This window comes from Chaetura pelagica, unplaced genomic scaffold, assembly GCF_000747805.2.
Source record: "Chaetura pelagica isolate M959 unplaced genomic scaffold, ChaPel_1.0 scaffold361, whole genome shotgun sequence".
Lineage (NCBI taxonomy): Eukaryota > Metazoa > Chordata > Aves > Apodiformes > Apodidae > Chaetura > Chaetura pelagica.
In genome coordinates, this window is record NW_009952363.1 from 1,468,823 (window position 1) to 1,475,558 (window position 6,736).

General features: G+C 49.1%; 1 protein-coding gene across 1 annotated transcript in view; it reads left to right on the forward strand.

Moving 5' to 3' along the window:
• ASTN2 (astrotactin 2) overlaps nucleotides 1-6,736 on the forward strand; it is a gene marked incomplete at its 3' end in the record, with an annotated part of 209,886 nt that overhangs the window by 43,692 nt on the left and 159,458 nt on the right.

Here is a 6,736-nt window from a genome sequence, read left to right on the forward strand (position 1 = left end):
AAGAAGGGTCAGGGCAGCTGGTGCTGGGAAGGCACTTCCTGAGGCTCCAGCTGCCCCTCCCTGGCAGACTGGGCATTCCTCTAGGTCCTGCTGGGTTGAGGAGCAGCTCACCCAGCTGCAGCAAGGACAGGAGCTGCAGGTAATATCTCCTGCTCACTGTAGATAGAGGGGACTGACAAAGCTTTGCGATAAGGAGGACAAAGGGTGGGTGGGTGGTCAGAGGGGTTATGGAGTGCCCTCTGGTGCTCCCTGGGGTCCCCAAACCCATTGTAGGATGCTGAGCCAACACAGGTCTCCACCGCCTCCCATGCTGTAGCCTGTCCTGTCATTCCTCCTTCCCCATCACATGCTCCCAGCTTGATTAAAATCTGATGATGACTTTTTTTTTTGAGATCTGTTAAACTACTGAAAACTTCTGATCCTATCAGGATTTTTTTTTCCCTTGCCTCGTACCAGATAAGGACTGTGCTGGCTCTGGGCCCAGAGCTGAGGGTGGTGGAGAACAGGGTAGGGAAGCAGTCATCTCATGAATATATGAAGGAGGAAAGTACATTTGTTCAGCTTCCTTCAAAGGAGACATCTCAAGTAAAACTTTCTCTCTTCTTCTGCTACCCTCCCCCTTCAATTTGCAATTAAAATCAGACTATTACGTATAAAAAGCTATTTTTATAGCAAGAGATTTATTAATGCATGTGATAATCTATTAATGTATTAATACCTATGTTAAAAAAAGTACACATTTTCTATTTTAAAACTCAAAAAAAAGAAAGGGCGAGGAAAGGAAAGAAAAAGTTAAGATGGATTACAAGTCTCCCTGGTTCCCATATTCCTCTGTTGCTGTATCTGAAACCCCTTCTGTAAAAGAGCTTCTTAGGGAGAGATTGATCTTCCCTCGTGCTGCCCTGGCAGGCTGGGCTGGGGGCCAGCTCTGGCAATGAGCAGGGCCACGTTTATCACTTCCCCTGATGGGATCACCTAAGGATGGTTAAAGATGTATGGATTGCAGGAGGTGCTTGGTCCCCTGATTTATGGGCATGTGTGGTTATTCACAGAATCATAGAATCTTAGGGGTTGGAAGGTACCTCAGTAGATCATCTAGTCCAACCCCGCTGCCAGAGCAGGATCACCTAGAGAACATCACACAGGAATATGTCTGGGTGAGTTTTGAATGTCTCCAGAGAAGGAGACTCCACAGCCCCTCTGGGCAGCCTGTTCTAGTGCTCTATAACCCTTAGAGTCAAGTTTTTCCTTATGTAGAGGTGGAACTTCCTGTGTTGCAGTTTGATGCCATTTCCTCTCGTTGCAGGGCACTGCTGAAAATAGACTGGCCCATTCTTGGCATCCACCCTTTAGATATTTATAGACATCAATAAGGTCCCCTGTCAGTCTTATGACTAAACAGCCCCAGGTCTCTTAGTATTTCCTTGTTTGACAGATGTTTCAGTCCCTTAATCAACCTTGTAGCCCTCCATTGTCCTGGTGTTCATGGACAGTCTGCCTACCCATGGCACGTGATGAAAACTCAAGGAGAGCAGAGGAGCGGTGGGACAGAGACCCTTGCTCAAGCATGGTAGAGGTATTTAGTGACTGGGGAAAGAAACAGAGAGCTCAAGTTCCTGGTGTTCCTCATGTCTCTGCCACATCCTCCATGCTCTGTGGCAGGACGTTGCTCTCCACACGTATTTTCCTGCCAATATGTGTGAAGCTGTTGTACAAATCTCTCCCACCGTCATCGCGTGAGCATCGGTGCCATTGGGTAATTTTATGTTAGTAGAGCTCTCTGCTTTCTGGAGCTTAGTACCTTCAGGGTGTTGAAAATCAGCCTACATCCCAGATTCACAACAGACACTGTTGTTTATTTCATGCTTCAAACAGCAACAAACAGCCATTATTAAAAGCTGGTGAGAAAACTGGGGTTTCCGCTTTGTGGAAACCTTCCAGCATCATGAGATTTATGCTCATCCTAAGAAGAATTGGAAAGCTGATTTCTTGAAATATTTTGCAAAATAAAAATTCCCCAAATACTAATCCAGAAATATAAAAATGTGTTTGTCAAAACTCAGGGTTTTGATTTGGAGAAAACGGTTCTAACTTTATTAAAAGCGTTGCACGTGGCTGATGTTTACGTGGTGGGTTGTGGATGTGATGATGCAGTAGCCCTTTCAAGCCAGTGTCAGTGATTCCCACGAGAGAAACCTCCCCTGTGCCTAGAAAAAAAAAAAGATGGTTTGAAAATTACTGGAAGTAGGACTCAGAGGGCAGGAGATGGGCATGGAGCTGATGTATGAGATGAGGGGCTGTCCCACACGTGGCCACGGGTGCTGTTATGAACTCATGTCCAGGTCTGGAGGTAAAAATCCAACCAACCTTGGCTTCTAACTGTGCCCAAACTTTTCCATTTAATCCTTGATTGAGTTTGACGTGTTCTTGTGAAATGAATTGATTCCAGCACAGTGACATGCTCAGTTGAGCAGTTCTTGTGACTTACTCCTCGCTCCAAAACTTGGGGAACATTTTAACCACTGTTTAAGTTGAGGAGTCAATAACTTGCCTTCTGACACTCAAATCAAAGAGAGGGCTCTGAAAATCAGGGGCTTAAATATATACATATATATATATAAATATTTTTGGCTCAATACCTAGTGTGGGAAGCTCCAACAGAAGCTGTTCTTGCCTTTCCAGTCTTTTCCCTGCAGCTGTAGGAGTAAAGATATTGTGTGAGGAGGACAGGGATAGTCATGGCTCCAGGGACCAAAATTTGAACACCAAAGACTGGGTGATTTGGAGAAGCTGACACCTTTGCAGACCTTGAGCCTCACCACTCTGTTTTAATTGACTGCAGACATCAAGCTGTGGTGCTGTCCAGCTCTCCCAATGGCCCAGTGACACCACAAGGCCTCATGTCTGGTTAGAAAAAGACCTACTGCCTTTCCTCTGTAGTCCAGAACAGCATTGAGTGGGGCTGCCAGGTACTGGGTGGGTATAAAGCCTCTGTGGGCTGCAGGAGCATTGGCTTAGGCTGAGGGCAGTTCTCCAGTATGTGGTGCAGTCACTCCATTGAGATTCTCTAAGGCCATGTCTGAAGACTCTAAAATGTCTCAGGGAAGAAAAGAGTTTGTTTCCAAGGGTACTTCCATCACTGCCAGCTCCATCCCAGTTTCCCAGCTTCTGCTGTCAGAAAACAGGTTGCAGAGATTTTTGTTTTGCAGTTCCTTGCTGCTTGGGTGAGACCCTTGGGGGGATGTCCTGGGATGATGAAGGCACCAACCAAGTGCAGCCAGTGAAGCTGGAGGCATGCAACTAGTGCATCTCTCAGATATGGGTTGTGGGTGGTTAATCCAAGCCTGAGACTGTGTCTTGGAGAATCCCTCCTGGCCACTGAAGCAGGTGAGATACTAGTTTTGTTATCTCCCCAAAATAGCCCCCACACCCAGCCTGTGTGTCTGGGCAAGGTACAGCTCTCCTGGCTGCCCTGGGAGTCCTGTGAGGGCTGGAACAAGTGCTGCCACTTCCAATCTCTGTTGCAATGTATTTTTACCCAAGCATTGCTCATATTGTTCAGTTTATGACTTTTTTTGTGTTGTTGTTGTAATTTTTAAGCCAAACAACATATTTTCCCACTGCAATTTGTGCCAGCAGAGAGGAAGGAAGGAAGAAAGAAAAGCTATTGGTATGAATTGTTTTGTGGGAGATGTGCAAACGAAGAGGGGAGCCAGAAGGAAAGCAAATTGCTTTCAAAATAGCATGTGGGGGTGGACAGGAGGGTGGTGTATGAGGGGAACATGCAATGTGCTTTACAAAAGGTATGATGACCTTCAACTGTGTCCTGAAATTGCTGCCAAAGATGGAAGCTGAGTTTGTGGAGGCTGAAGAGCCTTGTGCTTCCTCTGCTTCAGCTCGAAAGCCCTCAAGATAGGATAGGGAGAGGTGGAGATCATAGCATTGTGCCCAGCCTTGGGGTGGATCTCACCACCTCTGCCAGGCTGGAGAAACTCTCAATGTGGTGACAAGGGTGTGAGCTCAATAGTCCTGATGGGTTTATCTCCTGGAAACCGGGGATGAGAAGGAAGGTGGTTTGGCAAGCTTTGCTCAAGGAAAGGATGTGTTTGTCACCATCAGGAGGAGGTGCTGGGGGGCAGCACCTACGGGCAGTGCAGCAGTGCCATCTTGGCTTGTGTGTGCCACCTGCATACCAGGAGGGTCCTATGAGGTAGACCTGGGGTGTCAGTGCCCTGCAGCAGTGTTTGTTCCTGTCCTTGTCTGAACTGTTAAAACCTCAGTGGGAGTGGGAGTGCCAAGTGTGTGTGGCACAGAGGGGGTGTGTGTGTGTGTGACCTCATGTTTTCTGTGCTGTTGTGTGATGCCCATAGGGCTGGATGGTGGATCCCTACCCCTGGCTGTCCAAGCTCAGGTGGGTGGCTATGGAAATCCTCATGTGGCAAAGCCCAGGTAACAGTTTGCAGTGGACTGTGTCTCTTCTATGGATGTGATGACACCCCCATGGTCAACAGGGTCCCAGCAGCCTTGGTGAGTGCTGTGCCTCATGACCTCATGGTGCATTGGTTTCTTCTCCCTCTCTTTTCTTGTGGTTGGCAGTGTGTGAGGGGTCCTTCCTTCATCCTTGACCCCTGGTGTTCATTCAGTTGAAGCTCAGCTACCTCTAATTTGTCGGCAAGTTTTTTCTCCATGCTGGCCATGTCTAACTCTGCTCACTCAGATCATGTTGAAAAGGATTTTTTTTTCTTTTTCCTTTTTTTCTTTTTTCCTTTTTCCTTTTCCTATTGCTCAGATCCCCTGAGATCACAGGCGTGGGGAGGCACTGATGTGCTGGTGCACATGAGCTGTTCAGAGTGGTGCAATGCACCAGCTTTTTGACCCCATTCCTGGATATTTGTAAAATCATCCCAAGTAGCTGGTGGCTCCAGGGACCCTTTCCCTGCTAAGGTACTGCTCCCCCCTTGCTGTTGGCATTCAATCCATGGCCGAGTACATGGGCAGATGCCTCTGGATGGACGTGCTGAGAGCAGTGGCCAGGTGGGGTCCAACCACGTGGTGTTGGTTGTTCCCATCAGCTGAGCAGGGAGCATGAGAGCTGTGACCTCACCACCCATGCTTAGCTGCAGGCATGGTCCTCTCCTCCCCCTGGGCTTCCCTTCTGGCCTCTTTTCAGTCCATAACCCTCAGCCATGTGGTTCCTGAGCTCCCTGCTCTGCTCACACATGTCGTACAAGGATCAGATAACTTGTCATCTGTTGCTGGGGAGGCATTGCTACGTTTGCTCCCAGGCAAAAGAGCTGCAGGGGTGCTGAGCCACACCAGTGCTGCCACAGCATCCTTCCCAGCCCCTCAGTGGAGACTGGAGCAGGGGGTCAGATACGTGCTGCCAGGTGTGGGACTGGGCACTCTTTGGATATTTTTCCCCACTCCTGGTAAATATTTTTTTTCCCCTGCAGTGCTGTTTGCTGAGGCACCCAACAGTGTAGGATCTGCTCGTGTCTGCTGGAAATGTCAGGGGCTTTGGGGAGCTGCCTTTGATCTGTGATGGCTGGGGGAGCCTGGCATTGAGTAACTGTGAGACATAACATAGCTGGTCCCTTAGGCCACCCTCTTTCTGGAGCTGTCCCCAAATGGTTCCCACCCTCAGTGCTTATGTAGGCAGTGGGTTTGATCCTCCTTTCTCCATTGCCTGGTGCAGCAGTGCTGGGTGGATGGATCCTCTCCCAAGTCCTCCTGATGTGCTTGTGCCCATGGTCTGCTCTTCTCTGGTGCTTCTCTCCCAGTGGCTCTGGCAGATTTTGGTACCTTCTCTGCAGCCTGCTAGGGCAGAATAACACCTTGGGGTGGTTTAAAAACCTTATCCCTGGGGAGGGTGGGGACATAACCTTTGGGATTCAGGGAGAAGAAAGGAGGAGCTGGTCTGTGGGCTGGTGTGGCACTGCCTGTGGCACATGGTGGTCAGGGCTCTCCCTTACTGTGTGTGGGTGGTGGGTGGAGCAGTCTGCTGCAGGCTCCACATTTCAGTCAAATCCTTGTCTGGGATTGCAAATGCCTTGTCCTGCATGGCCAGCTTCTCATCTCATGCTGAAACAGCCCCTGTACTGTGCTCTGAAGGCATTACAGCCTGTGGTCTGGAGCAGTTGGGCACTGCGAGGAGCTCTGTGCAGATCTGGTGTGTCTCTGGGCCTGGGAGATACAGTGGGGTAGCCCATAACTCCAAGCAGTCTGGGAAGCTCCAAGGTATTTTCTTATGCCTCACCCGTGTGTGATGCAGGGTGGCCATGGGGCTGGGGATCCCGGCCACTCCATGTGCATGAACTGTGGGCTGGGGGAGCTTCAGGAACTCGTCAGAGGGGCTTTGTGACTCTGGCAATGGAGATAGGACAGAGGTTAAGTTCTGCTAATGAGTTTATTCAAGAAGCTGACAGAGCCTAAACCATGTGTTAAATCTGGGAGACCTCTGTGGCTGGCAGGAGGACATAACTTTTGATCCTGAATTTTATCTTTGCTTTTTGTGGGTGGTTCCATGATTTCCCATAACCTTCAGTTGTCTGGGTGGGTGCTGAGTTTCACAGGACAATTCTGGGTTGTTTGGTTGTTTGTTTGTTTTTTTCATTACTGGATAGAGGGGATATGAGAGCAAGGAGAGGAGCTGCTTAAATACCAGCAAGGGGTGATGTGCTTGAGTGCTGCTGGACAGCAAGGGAGTGCAGCCCCTGGAAGACCCCAGGGATTCCTG